General features: G+C 40.3%; 1 protein-coding gene and 2 long non-coding RNA genes across 12 annotated transcripts in view; 1 reads left to right on the forward strand and 2 right to left on the reverse strand.

Moving 5' to 3' along the window:
• The window catches only part of ZEB2 (zinc finger E-box binding homeobox 2), a 132200-nt gene extending 130766 nt beyond the window's left edge, over positions 1-1434 (reverse strand). For 2 of the 4 annotated variants that reach the window (XM_023622552.2, XM_023622551.2), the window contains exon 1: positions 860-1306. The gene's annotated coding sequence lies outside the window, so the exon portion shown is untranslated. Of the gene's footprint in view, positions 1-859 lie in introns of all 4 variants that reach the window. The other 2 variants (XM_005601473.4, XM_070240843.1) reach the window with 2 other exon arrangements.
• Positions 1435-4438: 3004 nt separating this feature from the next.
• On the reverse strand, positions 4439-5551 carry LOC138918642 (uncharacterized). The gene is made up of 2 exons (XR_011428204.1): positions 5280-5551; positions 4439-4727 (listed from the first exon to the last, which is right to left on the reverse strand). It is a non-coding gene; the product is annotated as an uncharacterized lncRNA (long non-coding RNA).
• Positions 4768-16891, forward strand: part of LOC106781945 (uncharacterized) — a 68412-nt gene continuing 56288 nt past the window's right edge. For 6 of the 7 annotated variants that reach the window (XR_011428197.1, XR_011428203.1, XR_011428202.1 and 3 more), the window contains exon 1: positions 4782-5148. This is a non-coding gene — a long non-coding RNA (uncharacterized lncRNA). Of the gene's footprint in view, positions 5149-16891 lie in introns of all 7 variants that reach the window. The other variant, XR_011428200.1, reaches the window with a different exon arrangement.

Genomic DNA, 16891 nt, shown 5'->3' on the forward strand with positions numbered 1-16891 from the left:
AACTCCTGCTATCTCTCTACTTTTCAGTGCCAAAGTATGGAATGGGGGTATGTGTGTGTATGTGTCTCCTGTTAAATCCATGTCTATATCACTTTGCCATTTAAAATACAATTTCAAAAGTTATCCTTAATTTGAAACCCTGATATTCTGACAGCAGTTTTCTTCCCAGCTGTAGTGACCCCCCCCCCCAATTTGGTGAACGACTCAAGTTCCATGAGGACTTTCACTTCTTTATTTATCATCACAGAAGTGAGGTGTTACTTCACATACACACACACACAAAGAATGAAATAAAGAAATGAAACTCGCTAAGCAGACAAAAACAGACAACTTTCTGCTTAGAAAACAGCCTTCTCTGGTGGGCAAGGATGGACGGCCATATCTAAGAGAAAGACTTGCCCCCGAATTTAGTAGTTTTGTATAATTTATTAACAGGTATTTGCCAAGTTTTAATTGCTGAATACAATGAATTGGAACTAGGTGCGAAAATAGAGCAGAATCTCTCCCCTTGAAGAGTTTTATTCCAACCATATAGTTCTCAATAAAACTTTTCCTAGGCTGGGTAGCAAAAGGCACCTTTGGTTACCTGAATGGACAGGTACAGGGCAAATTATTTGGGGGAGGAAAAAAGGAGAGAAAAGGAAGGAAAGCGGGCGGGAGTGCGAGAGAAATCAAAGAAGTCACTCTTGGGAAAAGCTTGCCACAAAGGAGCTAAACCCACCTGAAATTCCTACCCACAGACACTCCTTCTCACTTCAGACTCACATCCCCACTTAAAAGGATAAAATCATAAAAGGAGGGTGGAGGATGACCATACCAAAAAGGAATAAAAAGAGAGAAAGGGGGGAAAAAAACCTACCTGCGAAGTCTTGTTTGTAGTTTTGGCCAGAAATGGTGAGAAGAAAAAGCATGAAGAAGCCGCGAAGTGTGGGGGAGAAAAAGGTGGAAGCGAAGAAACAGCTCCCGGAGCAAACTGTACAAAACCTCGCCAAGAGTGTCGGGAGACAGGACCGTTATTCCTGCGGAGCAGGTTAGAACTGATCTCTTTTCGGCCACTCCAGGAAACACAAACCTGGGGACGGACTGACGTGTTACGCCTCTTCTAATGACATTTTTTTCTTTTTCTTTTCTGTAAGAGAGACCCTGAAACACGCGCCACCTATCTTTGTGGGGAGGGATAATTGAAGCGCCCTGAGCGTGAGCATCATGTGAAAACGTGATCGCCAAGTTTCTCTCTGGGAAAGGATCTGGGATAGATTATACCTTGAAGTCTCCGCAAACGCTTTAGTGGAAGAAATGAAATTCCACCTCCCTCCCTTCCTCTCTCCCTCCCTCTCGCCTCCCTCCCTCCCTTCTCCACGCCCCCCCAACCCCCCCCCAACCCCCCCGTCAAGCCTTTGGCATCATTATCCTCATCACTAAATCCTACAGAGTACTGGGCGGAAAACGGTGCACACCATTCACAGAACTGGAGAACTCTAAGGGGCGAAAGTTAAAGGGAAAGCTCCCAGGTCCTCAATCCAGATCGCCTCTTCTTACGCAGATATCTCTAATGACCAGATTTGAGATGCACATTGAGTTGTGTGGATTTCTCAGCACGGCTTCTGGAACTAAATTCTTTGCCCTTTCTCTCAATTTTCTTTTTTTCCTTTTAGATGCCAAAGCCAGAAAAAAAAAAAAAAAATGCTGCATGTGAACTGCATCTTGGGGCGGGTGTGTTGGGGGGTGTGTGTGTGATGAATTTCTGGATTGGATCCCAATACTAAAAAAGTAGTTTGGCATTTTTAAAAAGGGTCTCTAAGTAAATTACCATAGAGCGCTGGGTTGACCGATCTCTGAATCCCTCTACATCTCACGCAGACCTCACTACAAAGTGAGGGAGTGTACGTAGGGAGGCAAGAGGAAAAGGAGGAAGGCCATAGAGAAACTTAGCAGGGAAGGAAGAGCATGATATTAAACGGCATGGGGTCTAAGTTTTGGAGTATATATTTTTTGATGTTGCAATTAAAGTAAAATTAAAAAAGAAAAGACTCCACCTTTGCTCTGAAGGGATTGGTTATGTAAATATGGAAGGGATTTCCTGGAGAATACAGCTTTCTACTGTATGGTTAATTAAATAATCACTCAAAAGCTTCCAACGTGACGCTTCTGTCGTAATCCAATCAGGTTACATAGGTCCTAAACAAGAAAGATATTTTCCACATCTGGAAGTCAGCAATTTAGCAAGTACTGCACATTATTAACCAATTCAGAGCCCACTTCCCAGGGGAATTTTTTTTGAAGTTTAAGTGTTCTTAACCAATGCTCTGCTGTTTTGTTAATCAAAAAGCTGGTTTACACTGCACATAATTGGAACTAATATAGAAGTAAATAAAGACAGCCAAATTTGAGGATGCTGAGCACAGGCATTTATCGGAAAAGGAAGAAATCTCTTAGCCTCCAATGGTTCAGGCTCAATTTCTTAAAGGACTTTGAGGCTTTTTTTTTTTTTTTTTTTTAAAGAGTGAAAGTGCTTGAGAACCTCAGAGCACAAACTTCCAGTGCCACAGCCTTTGGGCTCCCTTGCAAAGGTAAAGGTGGAGGCGTGAAGAGGACTAAAGAACAGCCTCACGCCAATTTTTCTGCTTTAATATTGTTAATATGTTACAGCCCTCTGTTTTCAGTCTGATGAAATCTGAAACAAATAATACCCTGATCCAACACTAGACTTTTACTTATATTAAGATAAACTGCTTTGAACTGTGCTTTGAGTGTGTGCCTAAAGCAAGACTTTGAATGCAAGAGTCACTGGCAATTGCACTCAAAGGAGGGAACAGTCACCACATGGATTGCCACATCCATACTCCCAGAGGTGCACGTCTTTGTATTTTGTATGTTTATTTTTTGAGGGGGGGGGGCAATAGCCACCCAGGATGACCACAGCCAATTCTTATTGTAGGATGTAAGAAAGTAAATCTTCACAGTTGGTTACAGACTTTCTTCTTTCCTAACTTGAGTATTTATTACAATGAGAAGAGCTGGACAAATTAATCTCCCCCACCTCATTACAGATAAATTACCTATAGAAGAGGGGCATTCAATATGGTCAGTCTAAAAATTAATAATAAAAAAAGAAATTATAGCTTTCCAACATAGGTCAGACACATTCTAAATTTTAAGTTTTACATTTCTTTTAATATTACATATTTTTATTAAATATATGTATGACTTATCAAGTTCCTCCTCTGAGATTTATCTTTATTATTAATATATTTTCCCCCTTTTTTATTTAAAAAACTTAGAGTCCAGCTTTCTCTAGAAGTTTGCTTTTCAACCTTCCTCTCCCATTCCTGAGGAAGCAGCAGCCCACTGCATGGAATGATTCCAGGCAATACCCCACTCCAGGAGCCCAGACACATATTCACAAGCAAAACCTCAGGTCAAAGGCTCCAATCGAACGGCTAACAAATCACTTGTCTTTATTATGTATATTAATGTCAGGTTACCTAGGATTTGACTTAAAAAAAAAAAAGACTTTTAAGTATTTCCATTAAAAACACCTAATCATCTGATTACTCTGGCTCAGTAATTGTTAAAGTGGCAAGAGGCAGCCCCAACACTTAGCACTGGGAGTTCCGACACGCAAGTATTTGATTTGGGGTAAAAAGGCAATCTTTCAGGTTCCCATCAAGGTGGATATTTGGATGGTGGCACGGAAAGGGTCCCCGCAAATCGTGAGCGCGCCTGTAGGTTGCCCCCTGCCCTCCCTCCCCCCCACCCCCCCGCCCCTGCCTGGCACGCCCCTGGCACTCCTCTCCCCATTTGACCGAGAGAGTTCCCACCAACGCAGAAGCGGTGAGATCGGAGGAAGCCGGAATATAAATTTGTTCCGAACACTCCCTTAGTCCGAAGGCCAGGTCGGGGACAATGGGGATCGTGGGATCAGCGGGATGCAGGAGAGCAGGACGCAGGGAAAAGTCGAGTGAGGACTGGGGGCTGCTGGCTTTCGGCTCCTCACACAGCAAAGCAAGTCCTGCAAATGAATCGCTGTTTCCCCGTCTGTCTTCCCTATTAATAATCCATTTCGAGATTAGCGCAGACGAAGGGGATTAAAACAACAGATACATGCAAATGTGAAATAATATTGCAATCGACATTGGAGGGAGGAAAATAATTGTTTAGGGTTTTTTTGAGTAAAACAAACTGCCTCCCTCAGGATTCCCTCCACCCAGGCAGGGTGAGAAGATGCACTTTTGTTTTCCAATTCCCTCCAGCCAGGACCTGGTGCCTGTCCCCCCCATTCACCTCTCAGTCTGTCAATTTCCTCAACTTTCACAACCGCTCCCCACGTCTCGCCTGCCGCCAGCTCCGCTTGCCGGCCCAGATGCCCGAAGAGATACAATGTTTCTGCCCTTGAACACGCAGGCTGTAGAAGGAATTCGAATTTGGCCACAGCTAATGATTTTTTTTAAAGCAAATTCTGTTTATTTTATACCATGTGGAGAAAATAAAAGAAGGAACCTTTTCTCGTTTTCAAGCGGAATTGATCTTTCATCTAGAAGAATTATTTCGACCTGATGGTGTTACGCAGGAGGTGGGCAACTTCTTTCAGAGTTGCAAGCAAAGGGTGATAAGGGGGACCCCTGGATTGGGTGTGTGTGGAAGGGGTGAGGGGCGGCAGGGGTCCAAGGCAAGCCAAACGGTTTTCTCACGTGCAAACTCGCAATCCAATCCATTCGGAGTTGAGCCTAGGATAGGAGGGGAAAGTCTATTAAAAAAAAAAAAATCAGGAGCATCTCTCTGAGAAGCCCTTTCAAACAAAATCAAAACAGGACCAGAGAACCTCAGACCGTCCCTAACATCCCTGCGGCGAGGGCCGCGGGCTGTGGAATCTCGCAAGTCACCTGGCCCCAGTAGGGCGGCCAGCTGAGGGGTTCATTTTATTTTATTTTATTTTATTTTATTTTATTTTATTTTATTTATGAAGTTAAGGCTGAATCTCGGCTTCAGTGCTTTTGCCAACGTCTCCATTGACAGGAACCGGCAAACTTCAGGACTTAAATGAGCGTCTTAATTTATTGATGCAAAACAGGTCTGCTTGTCGCCCCCAACTCTCGGCGCGCTCTGTTCCCCACACCCCCAGCTTCGGTCCCTCCATTTGATCTCAGGGTAAGGCCCCGCCGCACAGGCGAAGGAGCACGTTGGGGTGGGGGGAGTCGGCCCCCGCCCGCCAGCCCTCCCCCAGACCTGTCCGGGCCCGGGAACCCCGCGACCCCCGCCCCGCCGGCCGGTCAGCTGACCTGGCTCGCTCTCCTGCTCCCCGCCCGTCGCCCTGTTTCCGGTCCCCGGGGTCCGCGAGCTGCGCACGGAGAGGGAGCGGCTGCGGCCGGGAGGTGATGCTGGGGGCCGATTACCATGAGAAAAGCTGTGCCTGGAAAAGCCTCCTCTACGCCACCGTCAATCTCGCTAAGGGGGTGGGGGGTGGGGGGACGGAAAGGGGCCCTGTAGGAGTCACCAGAAAACTTGGAGTAAGTTGGATGCGACGCAGGCCCGAGGAGGTGGCTTTCGCCTCAACTTGGAAGGCTGGGCGTTCAGGGCGCGGACGCCAGCAGTCTCCCCAGAGAATTGAAAACCAAAATCTTTCCCTTCCTCCCTTCCTCCCTCCTTCCCTCCCTCTTGCCCTCCTTTCAGCCCTTCCTGCCCTTTATCCTTATTTTCTTGGAATTCTTTCCCAATTGCATTTCCTACATTCTCCTTTCTTTCTATCTGCTATCTCTCTTTTGCAATCTCTTGTTTTGTTTCTTAACATCGCGCCTTCTCCCTCGCACTGATTCTTTTCTGTCTCTTTTATGTGTACAGATATATCATTTCGTTTTAAAAACACGTTTAATATGTAATTAATCTACCAGCAGGAGGTCAGGGACACCCTGACTAAAATAACTCCCTGGGTCATCAGAGACCAAGTTCACCAGGTGTCAGTGAAAAGTAAAAAACAAAATAAGAATAGTAAAAATAAATAGAAATCAATATTCCGGTGATCATAATGGCTTCATATTCAGAATTATCATATCAGCTTAAACTGACTCCCCCCCCCCCCAAATGTAGTGTTCCTGGAAAAAATAGATAGTACTCCGTATAGGGAAATTCTTTAGAATGAAGGCAATGTGAAAAAATGTCTCGTTTACAGTGACATTTTAGGAGTGCTTAACAGACTTCAGAAATTATAGTAGGTAACTTAAAGAAACTTAAACTGTGCTTTTTCTTTTAATGACTACTTGGAAAGTGTGAAAAATTCCAAGGCACCTCCCCCCCACAACAAAGATTGATCAATTCAGAGAGAAACGTCATGTCATATATATTGTACACGCTAAGCAAATTCACAACTTGAGTTGTTGGGTTGTTCTCTTAGCCTGGCCTCATTACTGAGCAGGTGAATGAACACCGGGCTGCATATGTCTTGAATGTGGCTATATTTTTTGTTTTCTGTATTTTTTTGTCTTGCATTCATTTTGGGCACATTTGTTGTTCTCTTATTAAAATTCAGTGTTTGCACTTGTTTACAATTTGTTTAGTTTGTCGAATTTTTAAAACTTGTTAGAAGTCAATTGAACATGTATATTAAGCCCTCCTTAGGCCAAGAAAAATAAAGATGCATTAGAAAGATGCCTTTTATGCTTCATAATTATTAATTGACATTTTATGATGAATAATTAATCATTTGAATAATTTTGGTATCTCTGATCTGAACACATATTTGCATCTCTAATGCTTGATTTTAGCCATGTTTTTAAAAAAAATTCATCCTTTCAGGATGAAGAAACAAAGTAAGATTTTAATGTAAAATTTCTCTTCAGCACTTGTAAAAGTTTATTTATTGAGTTGTACTATTCTTTCTAGATATCCCTAAAGTTTCTTAACAATTTGTAAAACATTTATGTAGCAATCACATCCAAACATGTGACAAAACTACAATTAATTAGGAAAAACAATACCCTATGTAAAATCAAGTCACTCTCCTCCCCAAGTGCAGAGATGTGCACTAATTATGCATCATTTTCTTATTAGAATTTGGTCATTGAAATTTATGGTTATGTCTGTTTATACAGGTCAAAAAGTAGAAAATTGAAGCAAATGACAAATAATTCAGATCTGGTATTTAAGATAATTTTTCATTTTTTTACTTATTAATATATGGGCTGATTTAAAGTTAATTAGAAATGACTAAGCAAGCTATATCCCTGATATTTTTCTACCACTATGTCAATTAAAGTCCTAAGTATCTATTTTGAATACTAGCCCTACAGATTACTACCTGTGTGATTACAAGCAATTTACCCTAAGTTTTTTCCTTATCTACAATGTGGACACACTCATAGTGCCCATTCCTTAGCGTTTTATTGAAAATTAAATAAAGTAATGCATGAAACTTCATGTTAGCTTTATTTTTATAATGAAAAGTTTAAAAAATAACATGGAACATGCAGATCAGTTAAAGACAGTATAAATTAATTTTGACTACTAAAAACAACTATTTACATTTTAGTATCATTCATAATTTTTCTATTGAGAATGAGTGCTGTCATTAAGTAAAGAAATAAAATGAAAAGTATCCTAAGATTTACGGTTAATTTATGATACTTTCGATCTGTTCAAAGGATGCGTAGTCACAGATGTGAAAATAAGTACAGCATTTCTTTATCCTGTTAGTTGGGCAGTCAACTTATTGTATTCAATATAGTCATAATTTGGTTATAAATATAAGACTTCTTGTAGCCCAAATGTATGAACTTGAAGTTTTTCATGTTCTTTAGTAACATATTGTCTTTGAGTGTAAGGGTTAAATGTGCAAAAGCTCAGAAGCAGTCTTGAGTAAGACTTGTGAGAAAAAAAGGGCAAACTTACAAATTTGGAGACCAGGAATTTGGCTGTCAGAGTACTGTTTGCTGTAAGACCATTCATAATGAACTGAGCATTCCCTTTTGGAATTGTAGTTATCCTGGGGTTTGCGCTAATTCCAAGTACCTATAGAGGGGAAGAAAATCAGTTTATTAAATGGAAAATGAAATTCCCTAGTCTCTTAAATGTCCACAAGGCCAGGTTTCCTTTTTGATGCAAAAGCTGAAAAATCAATGCAAATGCTAGGGGAAAAACTATTGTGATATTTAATCCCAATACCCTTAGCTTTTTGTTGTTGTTTTCTGTAAGACTCCTCAAAACGCTTAAAGGGTCCCTTAATTGTTTCCTTTCTCAAAGGATCCATTCCTTGCTCCTTGCAGGTCAGAACTACCAAAAGGGCCATTTGGACATCAGCCTAGGGGCTCAGAGTGGCCTGTACCTTTTTATTTTTTCCTTTTTAAAGGGAAATGAGACTAGAAATTATTTGCACCTACAGATTATCTAGTGACCTGGAAATAATTTCATGCTGCTTTGTGGTCTTCTTTAATAGTTCTTATTCTGTGAAAAAGTCACAATTGTAAACTTTGTACTCTACTCAGTTCTAATTTTGCACCATTCTAAGAGTGATTTTTTTTTTTTTTTGCAGAGTTGTTTTAGGTACTTAAATATAAAAATCTTACTTTCGAAAATTATCCTCTCCATGATAATCTCAACTGTGAAATAATAATAGCTAAGAAAAAAACCTACTTCTAGAAAGTGGCCCTGTTGCATAGTGGTTAAGTCTGGCATGCTCTGCTTTGGTGACCTGGGTTTGCAGGTTTGAATCCCAGTCGTGGACCTATACTACTTGTCAAGCCATGCTGTGGCAGTGACCCACATACAAAATAGAGGAAGACTGGCATAGATGTTAGCCCAGGGCTAATCTTCCTCACTGGAAAAATAAAAAAACCTGCTTCTCTAAGCCTGGAGGTTGTAGAAGTGACCCAGAGAGAATTGCTGCCTTTCCCTAGAATTCAAGTGTCTGCTTCTTTGTGGGCCTTTAAATCTTCCAGGTCTACCTTCATGGCTAACAGCATGTACATATGACATCCAACATTTTAATTTTCACGACACCCTTCTGAACCACTTGTGCCCACCCACTCTGTATACTGCATTGTGACCCAGTTCCGATCCTCCTGGATGATTCAGTTAGTACTTGTATGTCCACGTATGGCTTATATTGCCTTTTGGACCTAACGCTTAGGCTCATTTTTCCAGTTACAATATTGGCTCAGGTCGAATGCTCAGGTCAAATGCTTTCGCTAGGTTTGTTGCCTCTGGCTTCTCAGACAGAGTATGTTTCCTGGTTCGGTCTTCTCTCCAGGACCCTGACTTGGAAAAAGCTCCCGTGGGCAGACTCCTGCTAGCTCACCCTAGCCCCTGTGTTGGGCCCAAGCACAGGACAAGTTAGTGATGAAGGAGAGATCATGATACAGGCATATCTGGGAACTGTTTTTATTTCTTATACAATTTCTTTTATCATTTGTTGGCTGGGAACTGGACATCAGTGTATTTGATACTAGATTCTTCATATTCTCCTCAACGATAGCATATTACAGCAGCAAACATACAGGTTTTGGTATTAGATGAACTGGGTGTGATTTCCTACTTTGTGAGTACTAATTGTGTATTGAGGACAAGATATTAAACCCCTGTGAACTTCATTTTAAAAGAGAGAAAAAGCATACTTAAATTTAAGGTGGTTGTGGTGAAAAAATAAGACAAAGTAAAATGTCTGGTACAGGATAGGCATATCAATAAATAGGAATTCCTTCCCTTGAATTACCTAAAAAAATATGAATTATATTAAATTATAGAAAACCATATAGAGTGCATGTAGCATATATTTTTGGTGATGTTTATTTTATTTCATTGTAATTTAATTGTTTTATGATTTTATTAGGAATTATTTAACTAATTCTTGCATTACACAAAAATTAATGCTTACTGATAACAAAGTTAGAAAAGTAACATGGAATTTCTCAATTTGTAGTAGAAAAGGTGTGATGTTCATGATACACTAAGCATCATGATACTAACTTCTGAGATGATAAATGTACTTTACAATTTGATTATGTATTTCACACTTGCGTTTACAATTGTAAGGAAAAAATATTTTTCCACGTAGTTCTCCCTATATGACCTGGCCAAGGAGGAAGCTCTCTTGCAGCCAGTTTAGTGTGGTCAAGAAGTGTCAGATTCTATTTACTCAAGGTAAAAGGAAGAGGGTCTTAACACTGTTCAAAACTCTTTACCTACTTTTACCAAAGCTTCAGAGGCATGAAAGAATTAAGGAGTGGGTAGAAGGGATGGAGTAGCACTGAGAAAGTGGGCCTGCGTTATCTTCTTCCCATCCCAAGTTGAGTGCCGGAACATCTGTTTAAAAAAACAAAAGGTAGGAATATGTAATAGTACAGACATTGCTTCACTCTTCTGCCTGCAAATCTGGGAGTAGGGTTGTGTCAGCAGGCCCTGGCACGATCTACTGTGTATGTGACTTTTCTACCCTATGCCCTAGAAAGGAGGGTGTCAGGGGAGGACTGGCCTGTGGACACAGGGAGCATATTGTTCCAATGGTTCTGCTACAGTGCAAACCAGGCTTCTTTCTTCCTCTCTGGAACTAAGTTTGCTACACATGCAAAAAAATCTGTTCCTATTAGGTTTTTCCTTGGCCATTGTGGAACTATAAGTATGGCTCCTGTGGCAAAGGGGTAATTTTTCTGGGTTGAGGGAAGCTGGCTTACCTGTTGTTCTTGGCACATGGCTAGCACCCTTCTAGACAAGAGGGACAGAACAAAGCTGAAAGTCCACAGAAAATACTTGGCCTTTTAAAAGAAGAAGGAAAAATTAAAATCTCATTCTTTTAAAGCTTAATTTATCTACTAAGTATTTGGAATTTCAGTTTATAGACATCAGCATGATCCTGAGCTATATTATTACCTACTACCATTTAGCATTTATATGGGGTTGAAAAATTGCTTACAATAGTTTACTGTAGTCGTTCTGTAAAGGTGATCAATATTGAGTGTTTCTTTCATTGGGGAAGATTCTTGTGTAGTTGAGGGAAATGTTCAGAGTCAGGTGACATATGCTTGTGGATTCATTTGACATCACATTGGACTTTGAATTTGGGGCAAACTTTAATGCTTTTTATATTATTGGAGTGAAGTAGCATCACGTGGAAATTTTGTGACCTTTGTTTCATTTAGGATCTCTCAATAGGAATTTATTTGACGGAGGAAGGCGGGCTGTCACTGATGTAGCTTTCCCAATCCTCTGGAACAGTGCCTATTATATAGTAAATATTTGTTGTGTGGGGGGAATCTGCCATTCATTAAGAAGCTTTAAAGGGCTGGAAACTGATCTCCTATTTCACACTTGTAATGGTTTGAGATAAGAATGAGGATAGATGAGGGTAGAGGCAGGGACCATGGACACTTACACCCACACAGTCTCCTTTTTATCAACTTATATACCTAATTACATTGTTTAACACAAACTGTCTTATTCCCCTTCTGCGTCAATTTTACACATGGCCTAAAAAAAATGAAGAAGCAAATACAGAATTATGCGTATATATTTGTCTTTTTGTTAAATGGCTCTGATGAGTCTTTTCAGGGTTTATTTTTAAGTAAATATATTAAAATTAAATAAGAGATTTTCTCTGAAAAAGGAAAGAAATCATAAGGAGAAAATGGAGCGGACTAGTAAAAGTATAGTTTGCTTACAAGGCAAGTGTGAAGCCGTAATTTAGGATAAATGATCCCTTCACCCGCTAACACCACACAACAGCTAAAGAAAGAAAACAGAGAAGATGGGGAGTTTTGCTTTGTTTCTCCTTCTTCAAATAAATGGACAGTCTCCATCAGCTCCATCAGCTGGATGATGCTCCTGTCAGCAGCTTCATTTTTGTGTAAGACGGAAACTGGTTGCTCGACGTGTGGGCCCTATTTGCAAGGCTTTCTCCAATACCCTTCCCTCTCTCTTCTTCCCTCTGCTTCAGGCCCTATTTCTCAGGGCTCTCACCTCTTCTTATCTTTCTCTTGATGCTCTTTATTCAAAGGAAAAACTATCTTTCAAAGATAGCCTTATCCATAGTCTTCAACAGGGTTAGCTTTTAAAGGTATGATATTAACCCCCAGATCTGAAATTTCTGCTGTACTGCAGAAAATTGCCTGGAGGAAACAGAATGTTTACCTGAAGTATGTTATGCGGAAGGACAGCTCAATACCATTGCTGTATGCCTGGTGCCTAGCATAGAGCTTGATGCATGAAAGATGCTGAATAATGTCTGTTGAATGAATGAATGGATGCATGCATGAATGCTATATAAAAAAGCCAGACTTCAGACAACAGATGCCATTTGTCCTACACGGCAAATAAGAGTTAAAGGTATTAATGCAAGTGCAAAAATCATCTGTAGTCACAGACAGGATTCTGATATTATTTTTGAATTCTGAGTATTATATTTTATTTCCAAAATGAAATACCTAAATCATTTACCAAGCAATAGAGATATAACAGTTCCTCAGTCACTCACTTGCGAAGGAAATTTTCAATACAAATAAAGTCATACATATTTATACTAGGGTAATTCAAAATAACTTCCTCACATAAGCACTGCTACGTTCAAATAAAATCTTGCCAACACTTCTGAGTACATTGCTTTAAGAAAAAAAAAATGCTCCCTGAAGCGTCCGAACTATTTAAAAATCTTGCCAGCTTCTTGAACATACATCAGTTATCTCTCTTCAAATCACTGACAAGAATTTAAAAACTGCTTCATCAGAACAACTGTTACCCTTTCTTATACTCTAGTTAGAACCTGATCTTCTAAAAAGGACCATATTTACAGCTTCTTTTGAAATTTTGAAACCATTTGGCTGATATGTTTTTGCTACATTTTCTTTTCCTGATTTAATTACTGGGGACATTTGCATGAAAACAGGATAGGGACATAAGATTTTTGTCTTACTTGTTCATCTGTTTCTGATGCTTATTCCGCACCTGAGATCAGTATCTATTTTATTACAATTGGGAGGCCAGGAGCTGGATTGGAAATGATGAAAAAGTTGTTGGACGTGAAATAAACTTCAGAAATAGGGACTCTGGAGGCTAAGGGATTGGTGGATGAAATGATAATGAATTTTCTTCTAGGTTTCTTGTTTATGAGCAGTCATCATGTCAGTGACACATGCTGTTCTACTGAAAAGGTTAGAAAACCAGGAAATTATACAGAACTGGTGGATTGATGCTTCTCTGAGAAAACCATGCCCAGGCAGTTACTTCTGGCAATGAAGGTGCCGAGTCTAGGTCATGTGTGAACTCTAGAGGTGGCCACTGAAAGTTGGGAAGGAGATAAAAGCAAACACTTCACTCATTCTGACCCTTTCAGGTTTGCACATGGAGAGTCAGAAAAGACTATCGGGATGAATTCTAAGCAGCTTCACCTGGATTTCCTTGGCTATGTAGAAATGCACATGTTGAAAGCTGAAATAATAATCTTCTTCCAACTTTTCACTTTCTCCCATATTCTCCAGCTTGCTGAAGTGCACCACTATCTATCCAGTCCTCCAAGCTCAACCCTGGGTTGACCTTTGGCTCATTTCTTTTTCCTAACCTTAACCTCCATATTCAATCTCTCAGCAAGTGCTAATGATCTTACCTCCACAAGTCCCTCAAATGTGCTCAAATTCCCCAAATCCTCCACACTTACATCTCTACTCTATTTCAGCCATTCATCATCTCTTCCCTGGAAAACTATGCCTATCTCTTAACTGGATTTCCTGTTTCCGGTCTTTCCTCCCTCATATCTATTGTCCATACCATCACCAGAGTGAGCGATGGATCTGAAACATATATCTGATTGTGTGACCGCTGAGCGTAAAAGCCATCAGCGGTTCCCCGTTACATACCAGCTGTGCTTCTCAAGCTCAGGTAAACTAAGGATGTAACCCTAAAGATGGGTGTTTTAATATTTATAAATATTGTTTTGAGGTAATAGTACTTCAGCTTCAACTTTGTGTCTCTTCCATAGTTTTGGTAAAATTGAGAATCCAGGAGCTGGTCATGTTAATCTTAATCCTGCCCATCCCCAGGGTTTGAGAACCCTAGTGTGAGAATCCTAGTGCCAAGGCGGTAAACCATAGGTTCTTTAGCAAAGGGCACGAGGCCCTCTTAGTTGGAAAATTTTCTCTTCTTCCTCCTCCCCTCCCACCACTCTTCAAATGGCACGTTACACTTTTGTACTACTATTTGTATTTTCCTCTGAGCAAACCCCACTGTTTCCAGTGTTAGGGCTTTTGCCTATGCTATTTACTCTACCGGGAATATTCTTTCCTACTCCTTTGATTTGGCTGACTTCTCTGTTCATTCTTTATCTCAGCTCACATGTCATCTCCTCTGGCAAGTCTGAGGCTGGCTCTTCTGTGTCTTCACACACTTAATACTCTGCACTGCAGCCATTCATTTATATGTCTTCTCTCAACTAGAATAAGATGTGCACGAGGCCAGAGACACTGTCATTTTCATCTTTATTCCCTGTTATGGGCTGAATGTTGTGTCCTCCAAAATTCATTTACGGAAGCCCTAAGCACCAATGTGACGGTGTTTGGAGGGGGCCTTTGGAGGTTTAGATGAGTTCAAGGGTGGGGCGCTCATGATGGATTTAGCATCCTTCTAAGAGGAACAGAGAGATTTGCTCTCTCCACGTGCATGCACCAAGGGAAGGCCATGTGAGCACACAGCAAGAAGCTGGCTGTCTACAAGCCAGGAAACCAGTTCTTACCAGGAGCTGAATCTACTGGCACCTTGATCTTCGACTTCCCAGAACTGTAAGAAATAAATGCCTACTGTTTAAGCCACTCAGTCTATAGTATTTTGTTATAACAGCCTAGGCTGAATAAGACAAACCCCTAACTCCCAGCAAGTATCTGACACATAGTGGACATTTAAAAGTACTTTTTGAACTGAATATGAATGTCATGGTACAAACTGATTTTCATCACTGCACAGAGAACTCCGAGCACATGCATGTTCTACTGAACATGCATGTAGCTGGAGGGAGGCTGTAGCCTTCCCACACTTCATAGGAATAGGAGGTCTAAAAGTTGCAAGTGTCTCATTGCATTATTTTTATTGAGGTCACATGGGTTTATAACATTATATAAATTTCAGGTCTACATCATTATATTTCAACTTCTGTGTAGGCTACACTGTGTTCACCACCAAATGTCTTGTTGCCGTCCGTCACCATACACATGTCCCTTTACCTTATCTCCCCTGCCACCGCTTTCCCGTCTGGTAACCACCAATCTGTTCTCTCTATCTATGTGTTTGTTTGTTTGTTTGTTTATCTTCCACACATGAGTGAAGTCACATGGTAATTTTCTTTCTCTGTCTCACTTATTTTGCTGAGCATAATACCCTCCAAGTCCATCCATGTTTTGCAAATGGCCCAATTCATCTTCTTTTATGACTGAGTAGTATTCCATTGCATATATATATCCATTCATTCCTTGAAGGGCACTTGGGTTGCTTCCAAGTCTTGGCTACTGTGAATAATGCTGCAATGAACATGGGGGTGCATATATCTTTTTGAATTAGTGTTTTCATGTTCTTTGAACAAATACCCAGAAATGGAATAGCTGGATCATATGGTATTTGTATTGTTAATTTTTTGGCAAATGTCCGTACTGTTTTCCATAGTGGCTGTACCAATTTACGTTCCTACCAGCAGTGTACAAGTATTCCCTTTTTTCCACATCCTCTTCTGCACTTATTATTTTTTGTCTTTTTAACAATAGCCATTCTAGGGCCGGCCCGATGGCTTAGTGGTTAAGTTCTCCCACTCTGCTTTGGCAGTCCGGGTGCGGATCTGCACACTGCTTACCAAGCCATGCTGTGGCAGGCATCCCACGTATAAAATAGAGGAAGATTGGCATGGATGTTAGCTCAGGGCTAATCTTCCTCAAAAACAAAAAGTCAATACTAAAAGAAAAATAGCTGTTCTGATGGGTGTGAGGTGATGTCTCGTAGTTTTGATTTGCATTTCCCTAATAATTAGTGATGTTGAACATCTTTTCATGTGCCTCTAGGCCATCTGTATACCTTCTTCGGAAAAATGTCTGTTCATATCCTCGGCCCACTTTTTGATCAGGTTGTTCATTTTTTGTTGTTGAGTTGTATGAGTTCTTTATATATTTTGGATATTAACCCCTTACTGGATATACGATTTGCAAATATTTTCTTCCAGTTGGTTTGTTGTCTTTTCATTTTGTTGATGGCTTCCTTTGCTGTACAGAAGCTTTTTAGTTTGATGTAGTCCCATTTGTTCATTTTTTCTTTGGTTCCCTTGCCTGAGGAGACGTGATATTCCAAAGGATGCTGCTAAGACTGATGTCAAAGAGCATACTGCCTATGTTTTCTTCTAGGAGTTTTATGATTTCAGGTCTTACATTTAAGGGTTTAATCCATTTTGAGTTAATTTTTGTGTATCGTGAAAGGTAATGGTCTACTTTTATTCTTTTGCACATGGCTGTCCAGTTTTCCCAACACCGTTTACTGAAGAGACTTTCCTTTCTCCATTGTATGTCCTTGGCTCCTTTGTTGAAAATTAGCTGTACTCATTGTATTTTTGAATAACTTGCATTTATTTTTGACATTCACTTACAAAAGCATTAAAATAAAAATACCTTTCATCTGTAAAACATTTTCAAATTTCAGAGCTTTTACACGTGTTGTTACACTTGATACTTACAATAAACTTTCAAGCTTGGCAGATATTCTTATGCCCAGTTTGGAAAAGCAGAAAATTAAGATTTTGATGGGGCAAGACAAAATAATCAAACCTGTTTTGGAATTCCCAAGTATGTTTCAGATATGGAAACATCTTTGTGAAACTGTTAAAGGGCAAATATTATTATTCTTATGTGACAGATGAGGAAATAAGGTGTTGAAAGGACTGACTCAGAGTCAC

Source organism: Equus caballus, chromosome 18, assembly GCF_041296265.1.
Source record: "Equus caballus isolate H_3958 breed thoroughbred chromosome 18, TB-T2T, whole genome shotgun sequence".
Lineage (NCBI taxonomy): Eukaryota > Metazoa > Chordata > Mammalia > Perissodactyla > Equidae > Equus > Equus caballus.